Source organism: Rhodnius prolixus, unplaced genomic scaffold (assembly GCF_049639745.1).
Source record: "Rhodnius prolixus isolate KJV_2025 unplaced genomic scaffold, Rpr scaffold_4, whole genome shotgun sequence".
In the NCBI taxonomy this organism is placed as follows: domain Eukaryota; kingdom Metazoa; phylum Arthropoda; class Insecta; order Hemiptera; family Reduviidae; genus Rhodnius; species Rhodnius prolixus.
Window position 1 is genome coordinate 16,297,184 of NW_027411614.1, and position 17,757 is coordinate 16,314,940.

Sequence of the window (17,757 nt, forward strand, 5' to 3'; positions counted from 1 at the left end):
GGAGTGACACCACTGGGTGCCTTCTCCACTCATAATTTTCTTTTATTTCTTTTCTCTTTCACCATATTTGCTTGTTGCAACAACCGTTGCAGTGGTAAATTCCAATAAAAGATTTTTTTTTAAAAATTGCATTATTTAAAAATTAAAACTTTATTTTATGATCCCGATTTCTGTCAGTAACAATCATACGTATAAACTTACAATTTACAAACCACTTTTACGTCTGTTACGGACGCTGAACTCTTTCACGCGTAACTGCCAAATTCTTTCAATACCCAGAGAATTACAACCTAAAGTCCCTAGATCAATCGACAATGATGTCCTCCATATAAACCTAAATAAACTTTTTATTTCCGATATCTGTTAACTTCACTCACCACAATAATCTGTCCAATCACCTTAATTTTGAATCTCTCACTTTCACTTCCTAACTAGAAGCGGCGGTGGTCGCGAGATCTCTGCAAGATTCCAATTATTGGAGAGCTCTATCAATAGCTCTGATGTATTCAGAATGGCGAATTGGATCGTCACGTTGTACAATCTGAGGAAAAGTACAAATTTTCTATTTCCATTTATTTTCACGGGGGTTTTAATTAAATAAAAACACACAAAATTGTAGTTTTGTAATTTAAGTAAGTATTTTAGATATTTTTAGAATTCAGTAAATACGAATACTAATAATGAAGATCCAATAAACTAAGAAAATGAACAAGGTATATATTCGAATACTTTCAAATACTATTTATAGTATAAAGAACTAAACAAACGATTCAAACTTCTCTCTAGATTTCCCGACAAACGATGGAAACTTTCATTAAACAATAAACGACTTATCTACAACATGATACTCAAACCTGTCCGGACATGCTGAATAGAACAGCCAAGGCTTCTAGTGACTACAGAATCCAATCGTTTCAATCAAAAACCCTTTGTCGAATCGCTAAAAACTCCTTACCTTGAACCGAGATCTTCTTGTTCGCTATGTTTGTGAACATGCAAGATCCCGTTTTGCAAAGTTTCGCGCCTCAATTTCCTTAAATTCTAACCCACATAAGTTTCCCAATTTACTGCATTGCCAGGAATTCTTCCAAGAAGGTTGAAGGCCATAGATTTCTTAATGAAGTAAGTGCTAATGTACAATAGTGAAGTGTACCTCTTTGGGAGTTTCACCAATGGGTGGATTCTCCTCTCATGCTACTCATGTATTTATACAAGCTTCACTTATTGCAGAAATGTGCTGCGGTTTTGAAAATTAAAAGAAAAAGAAGAAAACATAGTATACTTGTTTTTTTTTTAAACTTATACCAGAAGACCTAACGGTATTTTAACTGAGGTGATTTAAAACAATACTTTTCTTCAAGCAAGTGAATTCCAACTAGAATTACAAAAGAAGATTCTCTATCTTGTTTCCTTTCACTTAAAAATTTGTCATTATAACTCAATGACTGGGCATCATTCCAACAGTTTAGCAGGTAACCCTTCTATTAATCAAATTCAATAATTTATCTAATATTTCTAGGATAATCTCTGCACTGTTCTATAAGTATATTGTGTGGTGTTAAAGGTCTTCTCGAGTTTCATGGCCATTTTTAAAATATAAATATTTTTAGACATTTATTGTAGTGTTATAAGTAAGACCGGTGTGGTAGTTGATGTGACTCCCCCTATAAATACTCACGTATTTACGGGATTGGAGGATTGTGTGGTGGAATAGAAACAGAAGGATCAGGGGGACGTCAGGAGGTGAGGGTTGACGGCAGGGAAGGAGGGGGTCTGGATGTGGTAACAACATGTAGTTTATGCGTGGGGCAATTATAATGCCTTCCCTGCTTGTTGGCACACCGGCCAGCTTGTTCGAGTGCTAAGTTTAGGCTGGTGTAGGCTGCAGGTTCAAAGAACTCACAGTCAAAACACTCGTGTGCGCAGTCGCGTACATAATAAAAAAAACAATAACAATAAATGTTAAGTATGATTTATAATATCGTACTATAATCTTTTCTAAACTGCAATCTCCTGTCCATTGAATGCAAACCGAAACTACTAAATCTGCAGCAAATTTGAACATTAAAACAAGAAATTAAAAGGGGAACTAAGAAGTTGGAAGCATGAAGAATGGCACTGTTAATAGTTTTCAAAAGAATTAACTCTATGGTCGTCATTTTCTTGCCTAGAGGGTTTGCAGAATTTTAATTCCTGCGAAGTTTACTCAAGGCTGGTTTGGGAATGTTTAGAAATTCTGGATAAAGTAACCCAGAATAAAGACTTCTTTGTCTTGGGATATTTAGGTAGCAGTGGCAATGAGGCGCTGTATTGCTTAACTTCAGAAAATTCCTACGCCAAGTTCTTATGAAGTCTAAAACTTTTTGTGACTTTGCAAAATGCCTCATCAATGAGGCCATCAGAGATTAGTGAATAACAAAAACATGGTGAAAAGAAAAAGCAGATTAGAGGCAGGCGGAAAACTTTATTAGCCGCTACTTGCCAATAATTCTCGAGGCAAGATTCCAGCAAGGCTTGGCGGTCATTAATTTGATCTTTAGCTTCTTCACGGACAATTGCACATTGAAGCAAAAAAAAAATGTGCATCTCCTTTAGTTCTGGGTTCACTTCTTCGCCTTCAAACTTTAGCCAGGAGTCCTTTTACCATCCTCTTAATCAAGTTGAACAGACAGAACTAAAGGAGATGCCATAATGTGTCGCGGTGGCAAAGGAGTTCTGACTAACTCCTGTAGAATCTATTTCAAATGTGCTCTGAAGATCCTTCCAGACGTTCAAAAGCAAGAGAACTTCTGACAGAGAAAGAGAAGTGACCAGCGCACCAAGCTGGGACTGTCAACCCTCTCTCAAACAGCTTCAAGTCAGATTATTCTTTAAGCATATTGACTTATTGCACTAATTGCAGCTTGCAAATCATATTAATGAAAGTTAATCATTAATCACAGAAAAGAGTAGATGCGAGCCTCTGACTCTCTTACTCAGTTCGTCTCCAAACTAAATAAATATTTATTGGTGAATATTAGGTAAGGCTGTAATTTATCCAATGGACAGGATATTTAACCAGCATCAAAAGATAAGGTTACTCCCACAATAATGCCTACAGCAGACAGTTACAAACCCAATTTTGTTTCAAGTTATGTGATTATAAAATTGTGCTTGTTTATTAATATGTTCTATAATAATAATAATAATAAAGGAGTGTATTAGCTATGCGGTTAGCGTATTAAATTGGTTCGAATCCAGCTGCTTACCCTTAGATTTTCTCTTTTTACAGCTTACTGTCCGGTGATGGATAGTGTTGTCTGTAAAGAGAGAACACTGACCGGAGGCCGGTAGTGCACTAAAAAAGCTCCGGGCGCCAATAACCTCAGATGTTGACGCGCCTTAAATCGTTAAAAAAAAATATAAAAATAAAATAATAATAAAATAGTTAATAATTATTCTTTCTTAAAGATTCTAACTGATGAGAATCCCTTTAAACAAAATTGTCCTTTAATAAATAAAAAAAAATAAATAACCTTTCCAATCAGACTTATCTCAATTATATTTAAATTAATAATTTACTAAAAAAAATAAAAAGTTTGTATAATATTTTATATTTTAATCTAAAAATAAATTTGCATCCGTACCTTAAAATTTGTGGATTAACATGTAGCTCCATAAATCAACGCCGAATTCTAATGCAACAACTTAAGTCAAATTCATTTTCCTAATGTTGATTTGTGGTTAAGTGCAGTAGTCAAGGCGAAATGCTGGCCACCTTCTCTTAAACCCTGATTAATTTTAAAGTTCTTATTACTTTTGCTACGATTTAATACTTTTTCAAATTTATATTGTGTATTTATAAAAAATATTTCTTTTTAGTAGATGTGAGGAGATAACAAATGCAGTTAATTTTAATCTCAAACGAAGCTGGATTAAGAGATAATAAACCTGGCATTTTTTATATTTATATTTTATAAGTTATAATATACATTCAAAAATATTTACTGGTATCAAGTAAATAGGAATTGAGATTCTTTTGGAATCGAGGATTGAGGATTGTGAAATTGTTTATAGGATTTTGCGAGGATGTTAAATTTGTTTATGTTCTTAGAGACTTGCAACTTAAAAGATTGTAGTTCTAGATCTAAAACAAGTGTGAATAAAGGACTTGTAACTATTGTTGAGATTTGCAAAACAGTTGGAGGAAATGGCTCGTCAACGACCAGCGGATTTTGCGGAATGGAAAGATGCTCCCGACTAATAAAACGGTTCTTTTTCCGTGACATTCACAACTTGACCAAAAGTAATACCAACGAATCTTACTCATGAGTAAAGTGTACAAATGTCAAGAAAACTTGGTGAGAACATTAAAATTTCACTGGTAGTTAGTTCCTTGAAAGAACATGGTCACAAAGACGGCGGCATTGCAGTCTCCTAAGGGTTTAGTTTTGGAAGTGAGTAAGGAATGTCTGTGAGTCAGCGAGTGGGACTGTTGGACGAGGAGTCATGGAAATTTTAGAAGGGGTTTTTGATAAATTGTTCTAAAAAGAAAATTTGTTTTGAGTTAAGAGTTTAGAGCGTCATCAAGAGTCTAGAAAGAATCTAATACCGTCTGGTAAACTCCAGTCTTCTTAAAGCTTGTGTTTGGATTCCATCTGAGTCGTCATACCAGACGGTATGATAGTTTCTTAGAGAGATGCTTATCGTAGAGTGAAGGAGATATTTTTCGTTTTAGTGGGTTTTCATTTAACCTTCACTTGATAAGCCAGACTTGCATAACCCTAATGTGATCTTGTGGGGAACACGTTGCGAATACAGGGACAGAATTTGGAACAATAATGCAGTTGAGGTAGCCGTAGGATTGGAGAACTCTTTCTGAAGGAATATATACAGTGTAAACAATAAACAGAAGAGTTGCAAAGACCCTGGGACAATTAACATATTAGATATTCAGGAGGAGCTAGAACGAACCCAGAAGCTACGGTCAGATTGATGAGATGTAACAATCTTTTAGTAGTTTGATGGAAGGATTTCAACACCCACTGCAAGCACGGGTGACATAAGAAGACACCTGGGCATCATTGCTTCTGCTCAAGTTCGGAAACCAAACTGATGAACAGAAAAGAAATCTTCAAAAGGATCTTCAAAGGATAAAATATAACTTAGCAAAATTTATTTTTTGAAACATTCTAACTCTCCAAATAAGAAAATGTTCTGAAGTCTGAGTTTTTTAGTAATTCTTCGATATGAACATAAATTTTTACTAAAAATATTTCGGTTATGGTTCGGAGAGAGTAAGGTTGAATTTAACATCAAGTTACTGTTACAAGTTCTGGCGAAGGCGGAAGACAATTAGCGCTGTTAGCGAGTGTGAGCAGCTCCAAAATTTAAATTTTTTAAAAATTTAGTTTAGTTAAAATAGGTAGCATGAGATGAAGTGGATACCCCTTAAAGTATCAAATTTATGTAATGTTTAGATTTACATTCAGTACGATATTAGGAGGCATTCAATATATTTTCAAATGCTGAATTTGGAAAAATAAAATAATAAAATTTAGTAGGTGCATCGAAAGTTGTAGTTAGCGAAAGTCTTCTCCAAAAATTGGAATAAAACAATTTTCATCACCGAACTAAAAATAAGTCTGGTTTTTTTCCGCTCCGAAAACCTTCATCCACAAGAAGGTATAGTGTGGAAATCTATTCAGTGTCTTAAATTTTTAAAGTTAAAAATAAAAAAAAAATCTTTTAAAAGTATGACCATAAAAATGAAATCTTAAACTTAGAATATTATAAATAAAAGTTAATAATGATAAAGTGTGTTCTATAGTTTTATTTTTTATTGCCTCGGTTATAAAATATTTTTATTCCTTTTCTTTATTTATTTATTTTTTATTTTTACCGGATAGTTCCTAATTAATGCATGTTGTCCTTTTTTCTAAAAAGTGTTCAGGCAAGAAACAAATCTTACAGATTAGTACCGTTCGTGTCAAAGTGCTGGAGGAACACTAATGGCCGGATAAAAATATAATGATAGAATGAAGATTTGGAAGCAGAGGACGGCGCTTCCAACATCTATAACTTCCTCTATTGCCCTTTGCCTTCCCCTCTCACATCCCCATAGCTCTTGTAGGTTACAGAATTCGTTCTAAATAATTGAAAAAAGAAAAAAAAAACAAAAACGCTTCTAAGAACAGCCGAAAAGCTGTCTCATTAAAAGCTAAAGTCGTAAAAACTGTAAGACTGTTACAAAAGTGGCGCGTTGTGCGCACATTATGAAAACGAACACAGAAAGCTATCATTCAGGCACTTGTAACACATGCTAAACTTACGTACAGTGACTCCCATTAATATTGAGACAGTAAATACAGAAGTTAAAAATTGACGAAAATTAAAAGTGGCACCCATTTATTCAAATTTTTATAAATTCATTTCATTTTATAATTACTATTAATTAAATAAAAACTATTTAAATAGGCACATAAAAATGTTTTGGTAGATTAAAAAAAATATATATAATAATAAGAGCAAATTCTACCTCTCATAAATATTGGGACACTATTATAATTTATAGTTTGTCCAAGGTTTTGCCCGAATATTTATACAATTTGTAAATATATACATTAAGCATATATTCAATATGAAATTAATAATTAAATTAGTTTATATAAATCAAGCCAGGTGTAACATGTCGCGCAAAAATACAAATACAACGATTGAACAAAGAAATATTATAATTTCTTTGCACAAAGACAATAAAAAGTGTTAGAGAGACAGAAAAACTGATCGGACCTAAAACATCTACTGCGTGGAACATCATTCAGCGTTACCAAAAAGAAAAAAAGAATTGTTTCAACCCCACAAAAAGGCCGTCCTCAACTGCTCTCTGAGAGAGAGCAGCGTTATATATTAAAAGAATTAAAAAAGATCACCGACTTAGTGCTCCAAAACTTCTATGTGAAATTTTTGACATGTTCAGAGAGCAAAAAAGGAGCAGAAACAGTTCGGAGAGTGCTAAGAAAACTCGACTATCATGGTAGAGTAGCCTGGAGGAATCCTTTTGTCAGTAAGATAAATCGTGCTAAGAGAGTGAAATTTGCCGAAAAATATTTCAATGTAAATAGTGACTTTTGGAATGATATACTCTAGCGATGAATCAAAATTTAATGTTCCAGTCAGATGGAAGGGTTATGGTCTGGAGGAAAGCGAATGCTGAACTCGAAAAGAAGAATTTACAGCCAACTTTAAAGGGTTTTAAAGCTGCACCTCCGGGTGGAGGTGGGTCAGTTCTGGTTTGGGGCTGGATGTCCGCATCAGGATTGGGAGAATTAGTGTTTATTGATGGAATGATCCACAAAATGGTTGATAGTAATATATTAAAATATAATTTGAAAAACGTGCCCAAACATTTGGTATTTTAGGGCCTTCTAAATTCTACCAAGATAACGACCCCAAACCTACGGCTTGGGTGATACGTCAGTGACTGTTATACAATTGCCCAAAAGTATTCCAAACCTCTCCGCAGTCACCAGATCTTAATCCCATTGAACATTTATGGCAATATTTAGCCAGTGCTTTAAGAAAAACGAATAATATCTAACAAAAATGAATTAAAACGATGTTTCCTGGAAGAATAGGAAAAAAACACCACCTGAATTAACCAAAAACTTGTTTCACCTATGCCTGATCGTTTGAGGGCTATTGTAAGTCAAAAAGCAATTATTAAATTATTACCAACCAATTAGTAAATAGTAGGAGATTTTAAATATTGAACATTTAAACTCTAGCACTTCTGGTGTCCCAATATTTTTGAGAGCCTTATTTCACACTTTTTCAAAAAGTACTACCTATCAGTTTGGAATTTCATTGATTTATACTTATATATAATTTGTACAGATGTTGCTAATGTAATTTAAAAAAAAAAAATTCCAAACTTTTGTATGTTGTTTTCATTTTCCTTTTAAATCATTTTGTAAAAGGTGTCCCAATATTAATGGGAGTCACTGTATATACTCGTATACTTCGATACTTTTTATTCTTTAATTTATTCGTTTTCTGTGTTATATTAAAAAAAATTAACAAAGTATATCATATTTTGCCCGAAGTTGTTCTGATAGTACGTTCTGATTTGACCAGGACTGTCTCGTGTTTAATGTAAGCTCCTGAGATCCGACCAACGTATCATTGCATTCCTGTTATTTCATAAAAATCAATATTATTTAAAAGGCAGAATAGAATATAATAATTTTATTTGTTTTAAGGGTACTACACTATACAAATGAAGTTTGGTTAAATAAAATAAAATAAACTAATACCTTATTAAACATAAATAAAAACTTAAATTGAAAACTAAAAATATACATTCTAATCGAATAAAATTAAAAAAGAACCAAAATTTAAAAACATAAAAAATTAGAAGCAAAACAAAATTATAAAAGTAATCTTTTATAAACTCAAAACAAAATTTCCCATTTTAAAGGCACTTCTTACAAAATAAAATAAATTATTAAATTTATCAATGTCGGCTACATCTAATACAGCTTGAACCTGAATATCTACATCTGAAATACTAGAGATGTATTTATACAAGTATTTATCTCTATAAGATTGCAGCCTTAAACATTTTAATAAAAAGTGCTGTAAATCCTCTCTTTCGGGAATGCTGCATATAGGGCAATTGGAGGTATCTGCTTGAAAACTGTTTCTGAAACCAGAAGAAGTACAATTAATTTGAAAAGAACGAGTCTGACATAACCTCATTTGACTAATTAATTTATGTTTCATAATTGGCACCCTCAGAGTCAAATATTGCTCACCCAGCGTTAGACTACTTATCTTTCTGAAATCTGGATTGTAGTTTGAATGCAGAACAGCGGTAATTTCTAAAGAAAATTTATTATTCCGAAATTTCAGAATGCTATTGCTGAATTCATCCCTAAATTGTGACATTTCGCTAGTATTTAGCAAGCTAACTGCATCAATAGAATCCAATTTTACTTTTAACTGAGTGTACCAATTAAATTTAACCACAGATATTCTGTCATTACTGAGGGATTTTAAAAAGCAGTCTTAGTCGATAATAAAATTCTGAAAAAGTTTATTCAGAGTCCGGTAGGCTGGTTTTTTTTTTTTTTGTCCAAAAGCTAATTGTGGTAGCAATTTTAAAAATGAAATTTCAATTTACTACGATTTTCTGTTTTAAAATTATGCTGCTCTCTTACAAACCTCCAAACAGGCCAATTTTTAAAAACTTTTTGGAACTCTGGGAATTTCAAAACTAGGTAAAAATAATTGTACATCTGGACCTTCTTTCACTAAATTGAGAGTAATAAAGAGAAGATTGATGTTGCAGCATGAATTCTTCTTAGTTTATCGATACAAAAGAAAAAGTTCGATTTGCCTAAACCTTGTGAAACAAAACAATAGATATAACAATTGTGTTGAGAGTACAATAAATTAGTTTTAACTGAACACAGACGGATATACATATATTGTACATATATATATATATATATATAATTAGAACGCAACGTAAAGACTCATAAATACAAAACCTTGCTCAATTCTTAGATACTAAAGATTTCGTAACGACAAAAATGTGACACTTAAAAAAGTAATAGCCGGGACACAATGTTAATGCCTTTTTTGTCCAGTTTGAATATGATTGTTGCACAATAAGCCATTTAGTTTAAGAGATATAGTTACCCATGATGTAGTACGCTAGTATAAAATACATTTTGTTAAGAAACGCTGGGAATAACACTACAATTGCGCCTACATAAACTTCGGATTTAGTTTAGTTAATAATAAAAAAAAAAAATTGTGAAACAGGACAACAGTCTGTTCTTGCAATTACCGAAGTCCTAATTAACAGTATTAATGATAAATATATACTAATATTTTTAAATTGATACAAAAAGAAAAAAGTAGGTAAAAAAGTTTCAGTATGAAGCTGAATGTTTGTATTTTGAGTGGGTTCCTGCCATTGAATGGGACTGAATCAACCCTATGCATTTCTGATTACGAAAACGACCAAATAACTGTACAAATTCTCCAATGAGAACGAAGAAAATTGAGAATTAACTTTTGAAGAAAACTAAGCGACACAGCTTTGCCAAGAAAGTCAATTATTGCTACGTGATAAAGTTCCAATGCACCAGATTTCATTATCTTTATTTTTGTTTAGCTGAGTTTCGATGTATCACAGAGGTTCTCAAACTAATTTCGATGTATCACAGAGGTTCTCAAACTAATTTCGATGTATCACAGAGGTTCTCAAACTAATTTCGATGTATCACAGAGGTTCTCAAACTAATTTCGATGTATCACAGAGGTTCTCAAACTAATTTCGATGTATCACAGAGGTTCTCAAACTAATTTCGATGTATCACAGAGGTTCTCAAACTAATTTCGATGTATCACAGAGGTTCTCAAACTAATTTCGATGTATCACAGAGGTTCTCAAACTAATTTCGATGTATCACAGAGGTTCTCAAACTAATTTCGATGTATCACAGAGGTTCTCAAACTAATTTCGATGTATCACAGAGGTTCTCAAACTAATTTCGATGTATCACAGAGGTTCTCAAACTAATTTCGATGTATCACAGAGGTTCTCAAACTAATTTCGATGTATCACAGAGGTTCTCAAACTAATTTCGATGTATCACAGAGGTTCTCAAACTAATTTCGATGTATCACAGAGGTTCTCAAACTAATTTCGATGTATCACAGAGGTTCTCAAACTAATTTCGATGTATCACAGAGGTTCTCAAACTAATTTCGATGTATCACAGAGGTTCTCAAACTAATTTCGATGTATCACAGAGGTTCTCAAACTAATTTCGATGTATCACAGAGGTTCTCAAACTAATTTCGATGTATCACAGAGGTTCTCAAACTAATTTCGATGTATCACAGAGGTTCTCAAACTAATTTCGTCTACCGCCCACTTTGGGAATCAATTATTTTCTAGCGCCTCCTAAAATTTGTAACCTTACCACAACTTAAAAATCACAATCGCAATCATTACTTTAATTTAATTATAGCGTGTCATATAAGTCTTATCCTGTTTCTGAGTTTAAACTTAAAGTTTAAATGAGACTGTTCTAATGGAGAGCATTAAAACTAACCTTTATAAATAATATTTAGAAAAAAAACTTCTATTCAAATTAGAACAAACAATTCAAATTAAATGTTAAAACTAATCTAATGTGAAGGATGAAGCTGATGATTTTTAACAAGTTTGTAAATTGCAGGCTAGAATTTACTCCAAAACAACCGTAAATCACCGCGTTTGGTAACATACAAACGATTTCTCTTTCTAATTAGCAGCGTTGCCGCAGCACTAAATCTACGTTCACATAAATACGACGATGGGAATGCTACCAAAAATTGTTGACCACAATGCAGGGTATAATTGCGGGTTTGGCTTTTGTCGACAAAATTAAGGAAACAACTAAATAATCGATATAGTGTACAGTAGGTAGGTTTTGATTTTAGTTTATAATATTAGAGAAACACAAATCAGACATTGCCTCCCTAAACCACTTCAACAATCCTCCTCAATATTCTCTGGGTCCTTTACCGCCTTTCTAGCCCAAAGGGGCGTTATCGCCCAATTTGAGAAAGACGGCTCTAGATGATATCCCTAAAAATGACCTTGCAGATACAAAAGCTTGGTGAACAAAATAAATATTTAAAACTGATAATAGATTATTAGTTATAAATCCATTACATAAGGCTTTGTTTTGAGAGATTACCCAAAATCATTTAAAAAAAAAATTGGGAGACAAATTAAATACCTAATAGGAGAATCAGCTTATTTGTGGCCAAGTCCCAGAGCAAATATGGCGATGGTTCCCTCCACTGAATCACTATTCAATCAATAAAATCGCCATCTGCAGCAGCAAACCGCTCTTCCGCAGTCCAGCCATTACGATTTGGTAACTGTTCAGCCACAAACCTTGATGTTTAACATTGATTGATCGAGAGATCTCGCCATAAAGACAATTTCATAGATATAATGTGGCTTGGTTAAGTCACGGTGTTTTGTAATTAAATGTCGTTGTGTGCTATTTTGGGAAGTATGAGTCTGTGAATTCCAGTAACTGTTTACTTAAGCTATCGCGAGAATCACAAACCTGAGATACATTTGTGGTACTGGATATGATTCACGGCTTTGACCTCGCCTTCTATTTAATGGAAAAATAAGCAATTTACAATAAAGTAAGTAAGCTATCTCCCTACGTCAACGATTCCTAATCTGTAGTTGATCGTAAAGCCAGTTGGAAACAGGAAACTTGGGATACCCAACGCAAGAAGAGGAAATACAATTGTAATCAATTTCGAATGCAGGCTCTCTTGTGTCGTGAGTAGTTTGGAAGAACGCATAAAAATAATTAGACTGAGATTTTCCGGAAGAAGTGGCTACATAAAATTAAAGAGCGAGTATCCCAGAAAAAAATGCCAAAGACTAGCCTCCTGCAATGTTTTAATCGCCAGCGCTTAAGCGTTTTTTAAAACATTCATTTCCTAAAAAAACTTTGTAAATTTTATAAAATTGAACCTCTTGTTTTTACGAGTAGGATTTTATTGAAAAGTTTTGTTGCTATGGAAGGGTGATTCGATGGCGCTAGGTTTTAATCCGTTATTGTGATCTTTAGTAAGGAAAAAGGACATCGATAGTAAAAGGGAAGGATGCTATGGGAGGACAGCCACTCACAAGATCAATTATAGTTATCCGAGAGTTTGAAGTCAACAGCTCTGGGAAAGTGGGCCCACCACCACACCCTTGTCTGGTGCTAAATCGTAGGCGGCGCACTGCAGAGAAAGGGCAGGCGGTAACCTAGAGGAAGGAAAGAAGGAGAGGCCCCCAGTTTTAGTAACAAAGTATTCAGCTGAGTGAGCGTAATGTTTGGGAAAACAAAGACCTTACCTTCTATCTATAACCTTCTGTCTCTCTTTTCTTCTCCATCTCCACAAACAACTGCGTTTATTTTCTCAAAAGGGTGGACTTTCGTTAGTTTAGGGATGGGGCTCTAGAATTGTTGGAAACAATCCATGGAGTAGCCACAGCCAAATAACCACAAGGTTTGTCTGTGCTCTAGTTGTTACTTAGAGAGGTACTGAAAATGCGTACATTATGCTAACCCGTCTCACACCATTCTACACTCAGATAAACCAACAACTCTTTGGTAAACACATACGAGGTACAAATAGAACTGATATTTCATATATCATATGTTGAAATTAATTAGCATCTAACTTTAGCATTCTTTACATTTGTTTAAACATTTTGTTTTAAATAAACGATGGTCATTTTTGGCACTATTTTTAGAAGTGGTTCTATTTATAGTTTACATATCGCATTGTTTTTGTACTTGTTTTTCGTTATTGATTTCCCTATGGAAGGGTGATTCGATGGCGCTAGGTTTTAATCCATTATTATGATCTTTAGAAAGAAAAAAAGACATCGATAGTAAAAGGGAAGGATGCTATGGGAAGGTTTCTTTAGCTATTGAACCACTTCGGTTTGTTAGTATCATCATATCGCGCTTGAAACTGCGCTGGTTAAATCTTGGTTGGCTTCAACATTTAGGAATTCCCGAATTGGGGAATGGTAGAAGCAAGTCCTCCAACTAGCTGCATGGGTACCTCTGACTTTTTCAAGTCCGCGTAGTGTAATGACAAAAGTAGAGATAATTCATGAGGAAGGTAAAATCCTTCCTTCCTCTTCGGCGTTACAATCCTAAAAGGACAGGGCCTCCTCAATCAAGGCTCTCCACTGAGCACTATCAAGAGTCTTCAGCCTCCACATTCGCACACTCATTTTCCTCAAATCCCCCTTGACGTCATCAAGCCATCTCATTCTTGGCCTACCTCTTCTTCTGACGCCTCCGGGCCTTCCATATAAATAGCGTTTAGGGATTCGGTTCTCCACCATCCTTTCCACATGTCCTAATCAACTCAATCTTTTTTTTTGAATGCATTGAACAATGTCTACTTCCCCGAAGAGGAAGATATTGCAATAGAGAAATTGCTCTCTTCACCAACCTTCAAATTCAAAGTTTGTCACTTTTTATTTTTCTTTTATTCATTTTCTGGATGACTTTAGTAGTTACATCAGCTACAGAAGGTATTAAAAACTGCTATAGCTTCACTTACTATGGCTCCGGTAAAGAGCAGAATTCTTTCTATTGCTTTTTGAAACTAATAAAAGAGTATCATCACCAAATTTAGACTCATGAAGTTTTCTGCAAAGTTACTTTATGTTCTTCATAGTAAATGGATTTCTTTAGCTATTGAACAACTTTGGTTTGTTAGTATCATATCGCGCTTGAAGCTGCGCTAGTTACATCTTCGCTGGCATCAACATTTAGGAATTCCCGAATTGGGAAATGGTAGGAGCAAGTCCCTCAACTAGCTGCATGGAAATCTCTGACTTTTGCAAGCAACATATATGGTGATAATTTGGAAACATAGACCGAAATGTCAGAAAACATGTTTTAAGCGGCCATTTTTCTGACTTCTCGTAGATTCTTTTAATATTCATTACTATAATTTCAAAATTTGACCGTTATTTATAGTTTTTATTTTTTCTTTTTAATAAAAAAACTTGCCAAAATTTACACAGGTTCAAGCTCCATAAATATGGTTTTATTTTTAATTATTTATTAGACTTTTTTGAAGGGTTAATTTCACTAAATTAATTTCATTAATGGCAATCCACTACAACATTATGAAAGGCTAAATTAACTTTTAACTCGAAAATACTTCTAAAAGTAGACCTGCAAAGCTAATATGTATTGTGGTACTGGGTTCGATTCCCGGTCTTAGGCCTTGGATTTTATTTAATGGTTGACAAAAGAAATTTACAGTAAAGTATGTTTACTAGTCGCCTCCGTCCACGACACCTAATTGGTAGTTAGACGTTAAGCCCCGCCTGAAAAAATAGGCGATTACTTTACTTTACTATTTTAGTTACTTCTACAAGTCATCCCCCATCCAAAACCAAACACACTAACGAAGGCTGAAAAAAACCTCACACTAGACACTCTGAATTAAAAAAAAAAAAAAGAGGTTAGAAACCAAGACATTTAAATTAATTTAAGTAACAAATTATTATTTCTCAGTATAAATGAACGAGGTTCTAGGTCAGTCAAAATTTGAGCGCCCCTCGTATAAGGTACAACTCCAATTTTAAGATTCTAAAATATTACCTTTACACACGCGCGCGCAAACTGAACCCTTTAATCTCCTTAACAAAAACTTACAGTTTAAAATGTTAAGTATAAGGGTTGATTAAACTCCAAAATGCACACAAATCAGCAGGTAACCAACATTTCATTCATACTTCATTGATATTATTTAAGTAATTTTACTGCATTAACTTTTTATTAAATTTTTTAGAATTTATTAGATGTCACAGACCCTTATGCTGGCCATTTCATTCATTATAAGTTTTTTGATATAATAATAAAAGGTGAGTAATATCAACATAATTAGTTATAAAACTTTAAGTAATTTTACTGCATTAACGTTTCCTTCACATTTTTAGAATTTATTAGATGTCACAGATTATGAATGAACTGGCCAGCATAAGGGTCTGTGACATCTAATAAATTCTAAAAAATTTAATAAAAAGTTAATGCAGTAAAATTACTTAAATAATATCAATGAAGTATGAATGAAATGTTGGTTACCTGCTGATTTGTGTGCATTTTGGCGTTTAATCAACCCTTATACTTAACATTTTAAACTGTAAGTTTTTGTTAAGGAGATTTTTGTACCTTTTGGATAGATTTTTCTTTTTGTCTATTATTTGGGTGGGGCAAACTCCCCTCCTTATGAGGCATAGCGTCGAGACTTTTAAAGTACAAGTCTGAACAAAATTTCGATACGAATGACACTTCATTCATGAAAATCGGTTCACGTCTCGATAATTTGAAACGATTGCTATACTTCCTCTTAACAAGTGTAAGAGCAGAATGTCGTTTTAATGTTACGTAGGGGAGCCCTAACCCTATCATCCTACCAAATTTTATCAAAATCGGGCCAAGATTTACAGAGAAATTAGAAATAATAATTTTGGAGGGGGCCTTACATAAAGGAAGCTAACTCCTCTCCCATTCGATGTACAGCGTCGAGACCCCCAAAAGGCACATCTACATAAAATTCCGAATCGAATGACACCTCATTCATGAAAATCGGTTCACGCGTTTAGGCGCTACGCAGTTTACAAAAAAGGTAACAACAACAACAACAAGAAGAACAACAACCATTTTTGAAAATGCCGTTTTTGCTCATTTTCAGCAACTTTTTTCTCGAAATCTATTATATCTATGTTGTTGCAAAAAAATTACAGTTGTAAAGGAGGATTTGCCCTACATTTTAAAGAAAATTTGGGAATTTTATCTTTTATAGAAAAAGAGAAAAAAATTGTCAAAGTTGGGAGTTTTTCAACGTTACGCTTTTTCGTGCAGTTTTTGATGATCAACCCTTATACAACTGTCCTACCGGACAGTTTTAATATGGAGTAATTTTCATCAAAGTTATTTCACCATTTCCACAAACGTTTTATTTAAAATGTTATTAATAATAGAATTTATTAAAATTTTAATTAACACATTCACCATTATGTCAGCAAGTATAATGTATGGCACATACATAACGGAAGTAAAATTCTCTAACTCCAAGCTAAGAATCAATCAATCAATGATTGAATCAATACTCGAAACAGATCAGAAACAATAAAAACATGCTTTCAACGACGGATAGAATCAACAACATTTATGAGGTCTATTGATTAGTATAGTCATGATTTGACTTATAGTTCTTTGATGCAACATTATTCATACTTTAATGAGATTCACCTCTTCATTTAGTGCCAAGTGCTAGTTGGTTTTCATAGAATTTGTGAATCAATTTTCTTGCAATTTGATCTAAATCGAAAGCAAGATTGACTAGCCCTGCTTTTATGAAATTATATTTTTGCATAGAAAAGTACACATTGGTAACTTCACAAAATAAAGAAAAAGGTGTTTTTACTTTTAAACATTTTTGGTGGTTTATTATGTTCAGTAAATGTAGCCTTTATGAATATACACTTTTATAGAATAATGAAAAATGTACAATAATAAATTGGGTTTTGAATAGAATAATTGAGTTTTTAATCTCGTACAGACAATATAGTTGTGTGGGACCACGTTTTAAATTAAACGAATTCATTTAGAGAGCACAATGAGGGTAAGCGAGTTGATGGATACATTCACCCTTTGGTATAAACCACTCTCCTCAATATCCAACATTCTGCAGGGACATTTAAGGGTATTTCTGCAATGTGTGCGTAGGTATAGTGTTGATTTTCATGTTTTGGGAAATTCTTTTGGTTTACAGTATTTGTCAGTAAAATTCCCAGTATTTCTTTACTAAAGTCAAATTATTTTACTGTTAGACTCGACATATGTTGCGTGGCTAGCAAGTTGGACTAATGTAATTACAACGTGGGAAATTACTACAAGTTATGTTTTCTCTTGACAGTGTCGATTATGAGATTGGCTATAAAAAGCGTAATATTAATAGTGTTCAAACAAACACATTGGAGCCATGAAGTGGAATTCGAACCAGAGTCGCCGTAGTTAGCTAAAAACATAAAGATAACTTTTTTCGTATAAAATTAACCCTTTCATGTGAGAATTAAAATTATTAGTATTTATTTTTGTATTCTACTTTTTACCATAAAAACGTTTTGAAAATATATGGTACGAATAGAAACGA

The 17,757-nt window shown here is 33.5% G+C and overlaps 1 protein-coding gene and 1 long non-coding RNA gene across 5 annotated transcripts in view; one reads left to right on the forward strand and one right to left on the reverse strand.

The window, feature by feature from the left end:
* Positions 1 to 17,757, forward strand: part of Ca-beta (Calcium channel protein beta subunit) — a 602,416-nt gene that overhangs the window by 139,861 nt on the left and 444,798 nt on the right. The gene's annotated exons all lie outside the window — the stretch shown is intronic.
* On the reverse strand, positions 8,071 to 13,206 carry LOC141455383 (uncharacterized). The gene is made up of 2 exons (XR_012459238.1): positions 12,917 to 13,206; positions 8,071 to 8,171 (listed from the first exon to the last, which is right to left on the reverse strand). It is a non-coding gene; the product is annotated as an uncharacterized lncRNA (long non-coding RNA).